The sequence below is a fragment of the Manis javanica genome, chromosome 8, assembly GCF_040802235.1.
Source record: "Manis javanica isolate MJ-LG chromosome 8, MJ_LKY, whole genome shotgun sequence".
Classification (NCBI taxonomy): Eukaryota; Metazoa; Chordata; class Mammalia; order Pholidota; family Manidae; genus Manis; species Manis javanica.
This window is the reverse complement of record NC_133163.1, coordinates 35,468,972-35,483,938: the sequence shown is the minus strand read 5'-3', so window position 1 is coordinate 35,483,938 and position 14,967 is coordinate 35,468,972. Positions and strand designations below refer to the sequence as shown.

At 41.7% G+C, this 14,967-nt stretch overlaps 1 long non-coding RNA gene across 1 annotated transcript in view; it reads left to right on the top strand.

Annotated features, from left to right (window-relative positions):
* LOC140850737 (uncharacterized) overlaps nucleotides 1-14,730 on the top strand; it is a 53,026-nt gene extending 38,296 nt beyond the window's left edge. Inside the window, exons 3-4 of the long non-coding RNA XR_012133793.1 lie at nucleotides 6,657-6,828; nucleotides 12,174-14,730. This is a non-coding gene — a long non-coding RNA (uncharacterized lncRNA). The remainder of the gene's footprint in view (nucleotides 1-6,656; nucleotides 6,829-12,173) is intronic.
* The last annotated feature ends 237 nt before the right edge of the window (nucleotides 14,731-14,967 follow it).

Here is a 14,967-nt window from a genome sequence, read left to right as displayed (position 1 = left end):
GGCAAGGGGACCTGGCTGAAGTTATAAGGGGGAAGCATCATGGTGCAGGCTATTTGTTCTCAGCCTTCCTTTATCACCCTGACCTCCCAGTCCTGGTTCTGCCCCTTCCTTGTCCCTTCAAGTGCTTTTGAATGACGTACCTGTGCAATTGTGTTTGTCTTTGAGGCCAGCACACCTCCTTTTGAAGGCTCTCTCCAGGCTGTTGGGTTGTGGGGTGATTAGCTCAAGGGCAATGAAGGTGTGTAGAGCCCACGTGCCTCATGCTTTGGGCTTAGCTCTTGTTAAGTCTCACTGTCATCCTCAGAGCATTTTTGGGAAGGAAATGAATGGGACTGTGGGTTACTCAGAAGACAGCCCTGGGCATTTCCAGGTTATAGGTATCTTCTGGGCATGTTCATTTGTTACTTTCTGACCTGAAGCATTTTCAGCCTGGAAATGACCATGAGGCAAACAGGTCTTGGGGTCTTTTGACTTCTATTGTCTTGATTGGTCTAACAAACTCAGGGGATTCTGATGCATGTACCCCATAGAGCACACTGTAAGAAACATGTACCCAGTGTATACTGGGTTGGCAAGCTGGGGCAAAGCCCTTACCCTCTATAAAATGCGGATATGGATGCCTACTTCATAGAGAGGTGGTGAGGATTAAATAAAACAATGGGATGTAAAGTGCTGAGCACAATGCAAGGTAACCATTCAACATGTGTTAACTGTTACTGCTATTGCAATTATCTTAATTGTGTCACTGTTCAGCTAGGCTTCTTGGTACTACTGCCAGCTTCAAATCTGTGCTTGGTCTGAGAGATCTTCTGTTGGTTCTCTTTCTCAACCCTCTACTTCCCAACCCCATCAAAAAAATGTCTTTATCACTTACTCCCTCCCCAAGTGGACTAAAATCTAAGACTGCCTCCCCCTCCCCCACCTCTCAGTCACATACACAGACACATGTGACCCATTCTCCAGCTCTGCACATGTCTCCTGCAAAATCTGGTTGTCAAGGTGTTCAGTGTTAACAAAAGTTGTCTTTGGGTAGGCGAGAATGTAGGTGTTTTAAAAAAAATTTCCTTTCTCTGCTTGTCTGCATTTTATGGTTTGTTTGTCATGGCATGCATTACATTTGTACCAAGGAAATAGTATTTTTTAATTTTTATAAACTCTCCCTACCTCTTGGTGACTTTCCCTGAGGAGTTCTGCTGCATTTGGAGTACTCCTTTTAACTGTGCACCCCCTCAGCTGTCCTCTGTGCTCTGTGCTACTTTTGCCTCTCTGGTGAGTTGCTCTTACAGGGGTTCAGCATCCCTGAGCAGGCAGGAGGGACCTTCAGGGTAGAGGCTGTGTCTCTATTGTAGAAAGAGTTTGAATGTTTCTGAAATGGACTGCAGTTCTCCATCCTTTTCTCTGCACCACTGAACCCAGGAGATTGAGAGAGCTCAAGGGTGCATGGTTAGAGCAGGGTTTGATTATCCCAGCTGAATTTCCCATTGTTCCCATTTGGCATCCCTGAGCTAGGGCTAGCAGCAAAGTGCAGCTTCTGGGGAGCCCTGAGGGATACACAGGGCAGCTTTCAGCAGGGATTGGCTGTGTCACAGGCCCTGGGGCAATGTTTTAGCCTGGGCATGAATTTAATCTAGATCTTGCAAAATCTCCAGACAGCTAGTCCTGTGACACAAAGGACAGAGTGAGTCTACAGTAACACAGCCACAGGGGGAAGGTAGTGAAATTCTCACAGAATATGGAAGTGCTGGGAGCATCATACCAAGGAGAGCAGAGTAGGGAGTCTTCAGAAAGAAAGGAAGTCTTGGCTGGAGACATCGGGTGAGAAGAAAGGCAGGGGGTAGGGAGCAGTACAGAGGAGAGAAGGCATGTGGGCTGGAGGTTAGCAGCTGGCTGATGGCACATATGTAAAGACTAATGGTTAAGAGCTTAAGCTCTGGAGTCAAAAGACCTGTATTTGAGTCATTAACTAACTCTGTAATCTTGGGAAGGTTACTTACCCTCCACAAGTCTGTTTTCTTATTTGTGTAATCCAGCTAATGTAGTTCATTCCTACTAGGATTTTTATGAGGAGTTAATGAAATGCTATAAAATGCATTTTAAACATCTAATATGCTAGCTAAGGTTACTGCTATAATTGTATTATAATTCTTTTAAACCCATATTTGGCATTTGTTTTCCAGAAGAATCCTATTTCACATCTGTTGAGGCCCTTCTTTTCCATGCATTTATTTACATGCATTCATTTATCTAACAGATAATAATAAAATATAACAAATATATGATATATGTAATAATAATATAATAATAGCTAACATTTAAACAGCATGTTTTATGTGCCAAACATTGTACAAAGTACTTTATGTATATGAAACTTATTTGATCCTGCCAATAATACTGTGAAGTAGATGCTATTATCATCCACATTTCATTGAGGATGAAACTAAGATACAGAGAACTTGCCCAAGGTTACACAACTAGTAAATGATGAAACTAGAATTTTTGGTTCCAAGGGATCTAGTTCAGAATCCAGGCTCTTAACTACTTGACTATTGCACACCCATGCAATTTTCAAAGACTATAGGAAGAACTGAAGGACAACACTATGAATTAAATACTAATCCTACCAGCAGGGAGATGGTAATCAGGAGTGACAAGATACTAATAGTAAGATCAGACACACCCAAGGCAGTGGAAACATGGTTGCCTGGAGGTCTAGGTAGAGCCCATGTATGCCTCTTGGCATGCCTGGGTTGTCAGCTATAATCAGCTTAGGCCCAGAAGAAGTCCTTTTATAGGCTCTCTAAGAAGACCCCATCCATTTAGTGTAATGCTGATACCACTTGGCTGCTGTTGATACCCCTTCCCTATGGAAGACCGGATGACATAATGTGGTTGGATGGGTATAAACACACTGCACTACTGATTGAAAAAGTAACTCAAAGTAAGAGCCTATTGAGTGCAGCTTGGGGCATTGTATCATTCATTATATCATTTAAAATAAGGTGGCCACTTTTTAGTACTGTGCTCTGTGCTGGACTTTACACTCAAAACAGGGCTTTTTTTCCCCCTCTCCTGAGCACACTTCCAAAATCTCTAGGATTATTCCATTTGGCCCTTCTCAGCTTCAAATGGCTTATGTTTTAGTATAAAATTTAGAATGTTGGTGTTAAAAATATCCCATATATTGGCATCCTGGAGCTGGTTCATACCAACTTGTAAGAACCAATTGCTAAATGTTCCAGAATTTTGAAAGCCAATTGCTAAACACAACCATTATCAAACACTGAATTATATAAACTTACTATTAAATTATATTAAAAATAAAGGTAATAAATGCTCAACATTCATTCACAGTTGCTTTACCATACAGCTATGCTGCTGCATGCCCAAAGCTGCATTCAGTGATGTGACACTGGCAGCTTGAATACAGTCATGGTGGTAGTATTTACACCACAGATATCAGCAAACACTACAATCAGCACTCTTCCTCCTGGCAAAGCCCACTGTAAAACATTTCCCTGCACATCTAGTGGCTTCCGCCAGGTTTCAGCCAAGGGGATGCACTGAGAGTCCTGGTTGCTGCCTGGAAGAGGAGGAAGAGGTGTTGGGCAAGACGAGAGAAGGTGGGGCTCTGCCCACCGGCCCCAGCCTTGAGCTAGGCTAGTGGTACTTTTGCTTGTTGTTGTTTTTTTTTTTTTTTTTTTTTTTTGAGAGGGCATCTCTCATATTTATTGATCAAATGGTTGTTAACAACAATAAAATTCAGTATAGGGGGGTCAATGCTCAATGTACAATCATTAATCCATCTCAAGCCTAATTCTCATCAGTCTCCAATCTTCTGAAGCATAACAAACAAGTTCTTACATGGTGAACGAATTCTTGCACAGTGAATAAATTCTTACATGGTGAACAGTACAAGGGCATTCATCACAGAAACCTTCGGTTTTGATCATGCATTATGACCTATAAACAATCAGGTCAAATATGAATATTCGTTTGATTTTTGTACTTGATTTATATGTTGATCCCACATTTCTTCTATTATTATTATTATTTTTATTTTTAATAAAATGCTGAAGTGGTAGGTAGATGCAAGATAAAGGTAGAAAACATAGTTTAGTGCTGTAAGAGGGCAAATGTAGATGATCAGATGATCAGGTGTGTGCCTATGGACCAAGTATTAATCCAGGCTAGACAAGGGCAGCAAGACATCCACGGATGCAGAAGATTTCTCTCAAAGCAGGGGGGGTGAGGTTCTGAGCCTCACCTCTGTTGATCCCCAAATTCTCACCTGATGGCCCCCCTGCGACTGTGCCTGTCTTAGGTTGTTCCTCCCTTGAGGAATCTTACCCGTCTCTGACTAACCAGTCATCTTCCGGGGCCATACAGGGAAATGTAAAGTTGGTAAGTGAGAGAGAAGCCATATTGTTTGCAAAGGTTAGCTTTTTACTTCTTTGCAGATTTATGCCCTGTGGCTTCTATGCCCAGCACTTGTCTCGAGGTATCTTTACCACCTGGAGGAATTATGATACTCGGTAAATTCGATATGAGGCACGAATTCTATTTAAGGGTTGTAATTAGGAAGGAAGAAGAAAAGCTATAGATGTAGCATATGAAGGAAACATGGGAGGATTGATTATTTCTTTGACATACTTCTTGTAGAGTACCTTAAGTATGTATAGGTTTTAAACTACTAACTAATTTGCACACACATATTAACATAATAGGAATACGGTGACATAAACAAAGCAAATCTATAATTACCATCCATTTCCAGCGAAGCCAAGAAAACCATTTAGGCACCCTAGGCATTTGTGAAAATTTATCTATGATATGATGGATATTGTCCAACTGTACTTGAACCATCAGACAAATTAAAGCAGCCCATTTCTGGGATCTGTTCACATCCCATATGTTCTTTTAACCATAGATAGTCTATAGTCATGAGATTTTGGAGTGCTACAACTTGCACCCCTCCCAACTCCTGGTTGAGTTCCAACAGTACAGATCCGGTCAAATTCGTTGTCTCACTCTATGCACATGCCAGCCTAGACATCTCCCTCCTCATTCTTATGGCAAGTCCAGGAGACGGTGGGCTGGATGCAGCCACAACCGCAGCATCGTCCGGGTCCCTGTGGAGGCTTTTTGATGATCATCCCCCGGCACAAGTCCTCCAGAGAGTGCTGATGCCGGAAGCTCCTCCTCATATCGTATCTTAGTTCATTTTCTGGGTAGCCAAGCTAGGCCTTGATCTTCTGCATAGAAACAAACAGACCCTTTGCCCACACTTTGACATGCCCTCTATACCACTGTGCAGAACTCATTGGAGGTCTTGCTTGTTGTTTTTAATATGAATTATATAAGATTTTGTCTGAGTAAAGTTCTTTCCACAGTTAAAAACAATGGAAAGTGACTAATCTCATCTAGTCTTATTTTATAGTTCAGGAAACAGAAACTTTTTACAGTCCAGATCCACAGGAGTGCAGGGGCTTCACACAGCCTAGTCCACTGCCGGTATGAAGGAGCTGACCCAGGCGCCCTATCGGGCTCCTGCGGCACTAACTGGGGACTTCCCTGGCCCCCAGCCTCAGACAGTCTCTCATTGCCCCTCTAGGTCCTCCCCAGAGCTCCATCACTGTGCTGCTTTGCCCTGGAGATGGAGGGGCTCCCATCCAAGCTTTGCAGGTGTTTTACTCCCATAATAGAAATTGCTCCTGATACCTCAGAATGACTGACTGCTTTTCTGAACCCAACTTCCCTGATTTGAGGCCAGGTTGAAAATCTTACTCTCACAAACAGGTTTTTAAACTTGCTCCTGACACTTGGTTGGGGAAATCTGCTTAAAGGCTTGAAAAACAAACAAAACAAAACAGCTATTTTATTTTTTATTGAGCAAAGCCAGAAAAGGATGCCAGGGCCTGCTGGAGGGCAAGGGGATGTGGTAGCTGTAGGCCATGCAGATGAGAGGAGAGAGGGGAAGGAATGCGGAGTGGGGAGGAAAGTGGTTATGGGAGTAAAAGACAAAAAGAAACATTTAAAATAATATTTTTTAGAGGTTATAAAATTATGTCAAGAAATACACAGTTTCCTGAGACCTTATCTCCTGTGTTTTCAGTCAGTTGGGCTTTATTATTTAATCCCAATTACACAACACCCCATGAGTATATGAATGTGTGGTACAAACACATCCTTGTAACATGACAGTGAGGAATTCTATTATAAATGTTGTATTAGTTTGCTAGAGCTGCCATAATAAAGACCACAGACAGGGTTGCTTAAACAACAGAAATACATTTTCTCACAGTTTTTGAGGCTAGAAGTCCAAGATCAAGATGTGGACAGGTTTGGTTTCTCCTGAGAGCTCTGTTCTCGGCTTGCAGATGGGCAATCGCATCTCATTGTGTCCTTACATGGTCTTTCTGCTTTGCATGCAACACATCTGGTGTCTCTGTGTGTACAAATTTCCTCTAAGAAAAGGAATGGATTAGGGGCCATCCTAATGGCCTCCTTGACACTGAGAGGTTTTAACATCCACACAAATTCACAGCCATGCCTTGGGCTGAGAGCTCACTGGGTGAGGTGCTGTAAAAAAAAAATTCTTGTGTTGGCTTAAAGAATTTGAAAGTTCTCCCTCTCCTTTAAATTGGCTTTTTGTTTAGTTTTTACAGGAATTTATTTTCATGGGTAGGAAGTATTTTCAATATTGTCAGAAACTCCTGATGACATGGAAACAGGAGCAGTGGCTGAGCATGGCTGAAGACGGTAACACGGAGGGATCATTGGTCAAGGTGGACACGAAGAGTGACTGTCAAACTGTCCCATCTAAAACAGGTAGTGAGTACTTCCTCTTGCGCTGTGTCACCTGTCCCCCATTCTTTCCCAAATCCATTAGTATTTGCTAGGCGTCTGAAAGGGGCTGAGCAACTGTAGATACAAAGGTGAGTGATGTTATCAAGTCCCCATCTTTATGAGTTTATAGCTCAGCTCTGTTAACTATAAAAGAAAATGTTAAGCACAGTCCTTGCCTTACAAGCAGAGAGAATCCTAAAGGGATCGTGAACAGCAATTCTCTTGGACCTGGAATAATGGTTTCATTCAGTCTCCAGAAAAAGACTTAAAGGGGTGCTTTATAAGACTTTTTAATGAGCTGAAGTAAAACTCCTTCCTGTTTCCCCGCACAGACACATTCAAATGATTCAGAAATGTGAATTTTAGGTATCCCTTTAATGAGCTGGGTAGTGAAAAATAAACAAGGAAAAACATGATGTATACATGTCTTCACCTGACCCATCAGATTAGAAATCATTTGAGGATGAGAACCAAGGTATGTACTCTACAGTCCCAAGGGTTCTTTGCAGGCAGGGGAAATATACTCAATATATATTCACTGATTTGACCTCAATCTCCAGAGGAAAGATAGTATAACAAAACCCACTAGAATACTCAAAAATGTCATCACTCTCTCAGACTGCAGAGGGAGGAGAGGCCTGATTACACCAGAAAAAAACAGCCCGAGTGATGGGAAAGTCAGCATTCTCCTTTCTTCAAGGGCACTGGCAGAAATGAGTTGGAGATAAGGGGCGGGCAGTGAGTTTCATCTGAATTTCCCATCACCATTCCAAGGTGTGGGCTTCATAGCCTATGACTTTGGTGTGATTGTTCTGTGGACTGCTCTCTATAAGCAGTAACTTAACTGTGGATAACTCCGGGCTGCCTGAAAGTGCCAGATTCAGAAATTAAATCAATTCGATTCAACAGACATTTATTGTGTAGGTCAAGACAAAGAGCTTTCTCAAACAGCTTAGATTATAAATGGAGAAGGAACCAGGAATCAGGAGAGGCAGATGAGCAGAAGATGGGCCTTTGTATGTTGAAGATTTCTTTCTAAGCTCTAGGCACAGGACCCCAAAACAGGATAAATAGAACCTGGGTGGCTAGCTGGGAAAATGTAAGTCTAGAAAAGTGGAAAGTTCACTGTTCCTCACAATGGTGACTTGAAGATTAGTATCATCTAGACAAAAACTTGGGTTCCCTTGGGCAGTGATGATTTTAGGTATGGGCATTAGGTTTAGGCATTAAACACTCTAAGTGGAAAAGGATTTACTTTAGGAAATTAGGTACTTAAAGATGCACCTAATTAAAGATGCTGGGCCAGAGGAGCCAGTCCCAGTCTACACCTCCAGCAGTACTGTGGAAACGTGGGTGAGGCTGCCTGCTGCCTGTCACAATCCAGAAGCTGGGGGAATCAGGGAGCACCACACAAATATGGCTCCAACTACACCACTTTACCGCCACCCAGAGATCAGGAAACCACCTCCAGGGCCAGACTGAGCCTGCTTGATCTGCCTGGGCCAAACATGGGTGCCCTGCTTCCTGCTACTGTGTACCCACAAAGCTGGTGATGGGCACCGGGACTGACAGGGCTCTGTAAGTCTAGTGCTGCTGTGACCAGGCTTGCCAGGAAACAGCAGACAAAACAGATCACAGTCTCCTCTCTGATGTGTACTCTTCCATGTGGGAGGTGCTCTTAGTGCAACCCTCCTGCCCTCCCCGCATCCCTTCACATGCTCCTTCCCAGGTGAGATGCGGTGCCCTACCTGACTGGTAAGTTTGGAAGAAGAAACTTGACATGCATGGAGCAGTGTCCTCCTCTTCTCCTTTTTTGGGAGTAAGTTGACCACAGGGAGTATGTGCAATTCCAGGGACAAGCATTCCCCTTCAGGGGAGGAATGTGGTTTTCTCTGTGACCGGCCAGGTATGTAGGCCTAACGCTGGAGTTCAGTATCAGGAAGCTCACTTGCTCACACTTACACTTGTTAATACAGATTTACCAGGAATAAGGGTAATGTTTTGATCTCGAAATGTCAACTTTTTCTTTCTTTCTTTCCCTCCCTCCCTCCCTTCCTTCCTTCCTTCCTTCCTCCCTTGTTTCTCTGTTGATTCAGGAATGTGGTGAAGAAACTAGGGCTAGGAACAAGGAATCAAGCTCTCCTTGCGCCATTGGCTGACCCCAGGCATGTGATCTGTCATCATGCCTCCTGTTTGTAAGATTATCAGCAGTTTTCAAAGCATTTCACACTTATATCTCATGTGATCCTCACAAGAGCCTGTTGACAAAGGCAGAACAGGATTTATTAGCTTAGAAGCTAAGACTACAACAATTTTTCATATCATGATACACATGGAAAATTGAAAAATAATATATAACACATACATATATACAAATATGTCTATATCATATCTACATATACCTATATCTATATCTATATATATATATTTATCTATTTCTCACTATGGAAAAGAAATGGGGCTACTGGTGCCAGGGTGATGAACCCAGAGATTTGGCTTATTAACTTCTTATTTAAACTTAAAGCATATACAGGTATGTTCAGGCACTATTTTTTAAGTGTAGGATCAAGGCACTTTCTTGGAGTAGACTTCAATTAACTGAAGTTTTATTTTATCTTTCTTGTATTAATTGTACTAATAATCCATTTATTCTACATATATTTATTGTCTTCCTTCTCTGTGCCGGGCATAGTCTAGGTGCTGGGGTTGCAGTGGTGAACAACACAAAGTCTCCACATTCATGGCACTTACTTCCCATTGGAATCTTCCATAAGTAAGTTCCAGTTTAGGTTTCTTTAAAGTAGAGTGAGAATTTAAAGACACAGGCAATCTGAGTATAGAATTAACCTAAGATGTTTATGATTTTTTTTTCCAAGTCTTTTTCACAAGTCTTTCTCACACCAATTCAATAGTAACTTTCAGTATGACTTATCCTTATCAAGCCTTTCTAAGGCATACAGAGTCAGTTTTCATAGGAACAAGAACTCTTTTTGCACTCACATTTCATTGGTTTTATAGAGGAACCTGAGCATCCCTTAACCTGGCAACTTGTCCCTGCCTCAGGCACACCTCTTCTTCCCTCAGGGTAATGTAGCCCGAGAGCCAGTCTTTTCTTGTGCCTTATAAATCCTGTCCTTCAGGCACCAGTTGAGAATCTGTTCGTTTTTCCTTAGCTCAGGCTTCTTCAGGCTCTGCAGGTGAAAGAGGTAAACCCAGGGACCTAGGTGGGAGTCAGGGAGGAGCACTGGGAAGCCTAGCTTCTTTCCATCTGAAAGCAAATGTAATCACCACCCTAAAAATGTAGATTTCTTCAGAAAACCAGCCAGTCTGGGCTCCTTTAATTTTCATGAAAAATGCATTTTCCCCATACATATGATGACTTGGCCTCTATTTTCCTGGCCTGATTTCATGTCAAAGAGTTCCTCCCTCACCCCTCCCGTTAGTGAAATTGTCCCTTCTAGAAGGATTCAGACAAATGGCACTGGGTTCAAATTTCATATCTCTGAAGTCCAAGTTTCTCCCTGATAATAGAGGGAGTACATAGTTCATCCTCTACAGTAAAACACCTGCTCTATGGGACAGCCAGTTGCCCTCCCATTTGTAAAGGGACAGGAAGAGAGTATGTGCCTATGTATCCTGACAACAGCACATCAAAAAGAGGAGGCCACATTGGAAACAAACAGGAAATAATAACGAGAAGATATCAAAGATAAAGATTGTTCAGTGTCTCACAGAGCTCCTAAAATGTCAGTGAGATGATAGGGATTATTTAATCCAACCTCTTTATGTTAAAAATATGGAAACCGAGACACTTGAGTGAAAAAACTTGCAGAACACAGCTGGCCTGAGGCAAAGCTGGGATAAAAACCCTGACATTTAGTCATTTACTGCAACTACTCTACCTGCTGTTCTCAAAATGTGGGCCACAGGCCCATGAGGATTCCTGTGATACTTCCTGGGTATTCATGAGTTAAAACTGCTTTCATAACAATGGTGTAATGGTTTTTGCCTTTTGCACCATGTTGACATATGCTCTGAAGGTGCCAAAGCAATGGTGGGTAAATTCCTAGCACCTCGTCATGAATTCAGGCGGGCACCAAGCTGTACTAGTTGTCATTGTTACACACCCTCAGTGAAGCAGAAAAATGATTCATCTTATTAAATGTTGACATTTTTCAAAATATTCTGTATAACAAAATGGGAATATGCAGAAAGTACTTTTATTGCATTCCAAAATATGATGGCTGTATCTAGGAAAACCACAGAACTGTGAGTTGAACTAGCTATTCTTTTTAATGGAACATTTTTTTTTTTAAATTTTTTTGCTTGGAAAACTAAATGACAAAGAATGTCTTTTCTGACTGGGTATTTGGCAGACATCTTCTCAAAATGAACAAAGGGAGTCTGTCACTTCAAGGAAAACAACTGATGGTATTTGTTGCCAATGATAAAATTTGAGCTTCCAAGGGAAAATGAGAACTTTGGAAAACTTGTATCTGCTACTGTGAAGTTTGACAGCTTCCTAATATTTAATGACTTTTCTAATGAGATGGATGGTGATACTAATGAATGTGATTTTTTTTGATACTGTGTAATGAAGTGTGTCAACATTTGGAATAGCTGCATAACTCAATAAACCATGATTTCCCAATGACCAATACATGGTATTACCAAATCATACACAGGCAAAAGATCCATTCAAAGTACATAATAAACCAATGGATTTTAATGTAACAGAATTCAAAAAGTTCATTGATATGCTTTCAGATTCTACACTGCACCTAACCTATAAGAAACTTGTTACATTTTGGTACAGTATCAAAAAGAATATCCATAATTATTTAAAAAGACTATTCAATACTGTTTTCCAGTCATATATCTATGTAAAACCAGATTTTCTCCATATACTTGAACAATATACTGTAACACATTCACTGCAGAAGCAGATATGAGAATCCAGTCGCCTCTCTTAATCCAGACATTAAAAATTTTGCAAAATTGTAAAACAATGTTACTCTTCTCACTAATTCTTTTTTTTATTTTGGAAGATTTATTTTTTTTTATGAAAATGTTATTTATGTTAACATGTAACGAGGTTATTTTTATTTTTTAATTAATCATCATTTTAGATTTTCTACTGACAGACATAATCCACATAAATATTAAGAGTGTAAAGTGGTCCTGCGACTAAAATGTTTGCGAACTACTATAGTACACCATTCTGCCTTCCAGAAAGTGGACTGGAGGAAGTACTTCTTTCCCCTTTACCCAAGTAAGCCAATGCTGTTACTGTTTGTTTTAAAATCCAACCTGCCCTTTTCTTCCAGAACCATTTAGAAGTAAAGAAAACTGCAAAAGAACTACAGATTCCTGAAATTAAATGATTCGAACTGGAGTGAAGGCAAAAGAAGTGAACAAAGGATTTTTTCCTTTGGCTCCTTGTCTGACTGAGGACCACCTCGTGTCTTGGCAGCCTGGTGGGAGTTGACTATTTCTTTTAGCTGCACTGGCCAGACCTCATGCTCATCCACCCATTCCCACCCCCTAAATCTCAATCCTATCCTGGAATGCTGCTATTCTCCCTGTTCTGCAGGGCCTCAGAACATAAATAGACTTATTAAAGCTTTGGGCTGATCCCCAACCCCAGACCTCTCACTGCTGGCGCCCCTCTATAGGGTAACTGTGCAGGAAAGGATATTCAGATTGTTTCCACCTGCCTCCTGTTCTCAGACTTAGGGCTGAGATAAAAAGGGAAGGCTCCTGTTTCTAGACTGAAAAGGAAATGTAAATCTTCTACTGGCCACTTGTGAAGCTGCCAGGAGACCATTTCCCTGTTAGTAAACAGGGCCTCCTGGGCCATCTTTCTCTTCTTTAATAACCTGTGGGGCCTGCATTGATTGCACATGCTGGTCTCTTATAAATTAGAACAGGGATGCCTCCCGGTTGCTCTGGAGCTGTGTGGATGGGGAAATTGGCTCACTAATACTTCATGCTCGTGGAGCACAGTGTACTGCACCACATAAACGTGAAGACTGTGTATCATCAGGCACTGAGGACACATGGGTAGCAACTCCAGTGGCTGCAGAGGCTACTGGGCATGCTGCAGACTTCAATTAGCAGTTTCTTCCACTTGTACCGGAGACAGACAGAAATGCTGATTGCATGCCTCCTGCTCTGTGTGCTCTGCTTTCAAACGGAGGGAGCTCAAGCTCTGCTGGGTGGGAGGCAGGCCCTTTGCCACCTCTGCCCCCTCACCAAGGTGGGAGACAGCAAGTAAGAGAGAATGGTTGTCTTTTGTGCCATGATGGAAAGAGCACCAAGTTAAGAATCAAAAGACATGTTCTAAACTCATGCTTCAACCACTCTGTGTCCTTGGGCAAATCCTTTCATCTCTCTGAATCTTGGCGTCTCATCTGGAAAGTGGACAAATTAATAAGACCTAGTTGATTGTGAGGTTTGAGGACGATGAAGCCTGCCTGGTGCCCCTATATGCTCTACTCGCTAAATTTGAATCAATTAAAGGATCTGGTGACAGGAATAGGTCTGAAACTACCTCTTTCTCCCACATCCAAAATCTCACATCAGGAACTTTCTACCACTACCTCTAGCCAACACCTTGCTCTTTAAATAAGAAGTGAGACCATGGAACTCATGCTTGATAAATTGGAAATGCTTTTCTCATCCCTTCTGTCTTCCTGTGCTCCTCCTGACTTGGCTTCTGCATTTAAAATTCATTTCACAGGGAACCTCTCTAAAGAGGATAGTAAACAGAACACATGTTAGCATAGCTTATCACTCTACTAAAAAAGCTTGGTACCCACATGCCCACACTTGGCGGAACCATCAGAGTTTCTCTAACTTTAAGCAGGCCCTGAGCAATTGGGTCCACTTAGGCTTTCCCAGAGTGAGCACTGTTGCCATTGTCCTACCATGGTCCTTTTGCCACTGGTAATTAAGATGAATTGGAAAGGACAGTGTGTATAGCCCTATTTTCCACTCCTTTCCCCGGCACTGGAAACAATGTCTCCTGCTCTGGAATGAAGTTTGTAGTGGGCTGAATGGTGGCCTAGCTTGCTGAGCACCTTTTGGAGCAAGGTGTGGGACTAAGTTCTGGCCAAGGAAGTTTAAGCAGAGAGATGTAGAAGATTTCTACAAAATCTTGTCGGAGAGTGTTAGGAGTTGAATTGTGCACCCCAACATGCCACCAAATTCATATGTTGAAGTCCCAATCCTCAGTTATCTAAGAATATAACCTTATTTGAAAAGAGGATCCTTGCAGATGTGATCAGTTAATATCCGGACATTAGGGTGGGCGATAATACAGTATGAATTGTGTCTTTACAAAAAGGGAAAATTTGAACACAGACACATGCACACACAGGAGAACGCCCCTAGAAGACCCAGGCAGGGAATGCAGTGATGGTCTACAAAGGAAGGAATGTCCAAATTGCCAGCAAATTTCCAGAAGAAAGGGAAGAGGCAGGGAACAGAATTTTCCTTGTGGCCTTAAGAAGGAGCCAACCCTGCTCACCACACCTTGATTTCAGACTTTTAGCTTCCAGAGCTATAAGATAATAAATAATTCTGTTGTGTAAGCCACTCAGTTTGCGGTAACTGTTACAACAGCCATAGCAAATGAATATAAAATATGCCCTTCTTCACCACTTTTCTCATCCTGCTGCCTGGAATGCAGAGAAGAGGACTGATCCTCCATTAGCCATTTTGGTCCATGAGGATGAGGGCCACATTCTCAGATGGTAGAGAGGAGAGTTAGAAGGAGCCTGGGATCCTCAAAACTTAATAGAGCTGCATAATAGCCCTTTGGGCTACCTACCTTTGGGTTTGTTTCCCAAAAAATAAGTAAACTTGAATCTTTCGTTGTTATTGTTTTGTTTTTTTCTTGAAACATGTAGCTGAACATAATATTAACTGATACACAATTTTGATAAATTAGTTATTCTTTGGGGAGAGGACTAGGATTGGAATATCAGTGGGTAGGGGATTTTTAGCTTTATCTGTAATGTTTCAATTTTGATATGAGGAATGTATTCATGCATTCTTTTGTAATTAAAAAAAACTTACTTTGTAATAAATGACAAGGAACAAAAGAATGAGAATCTA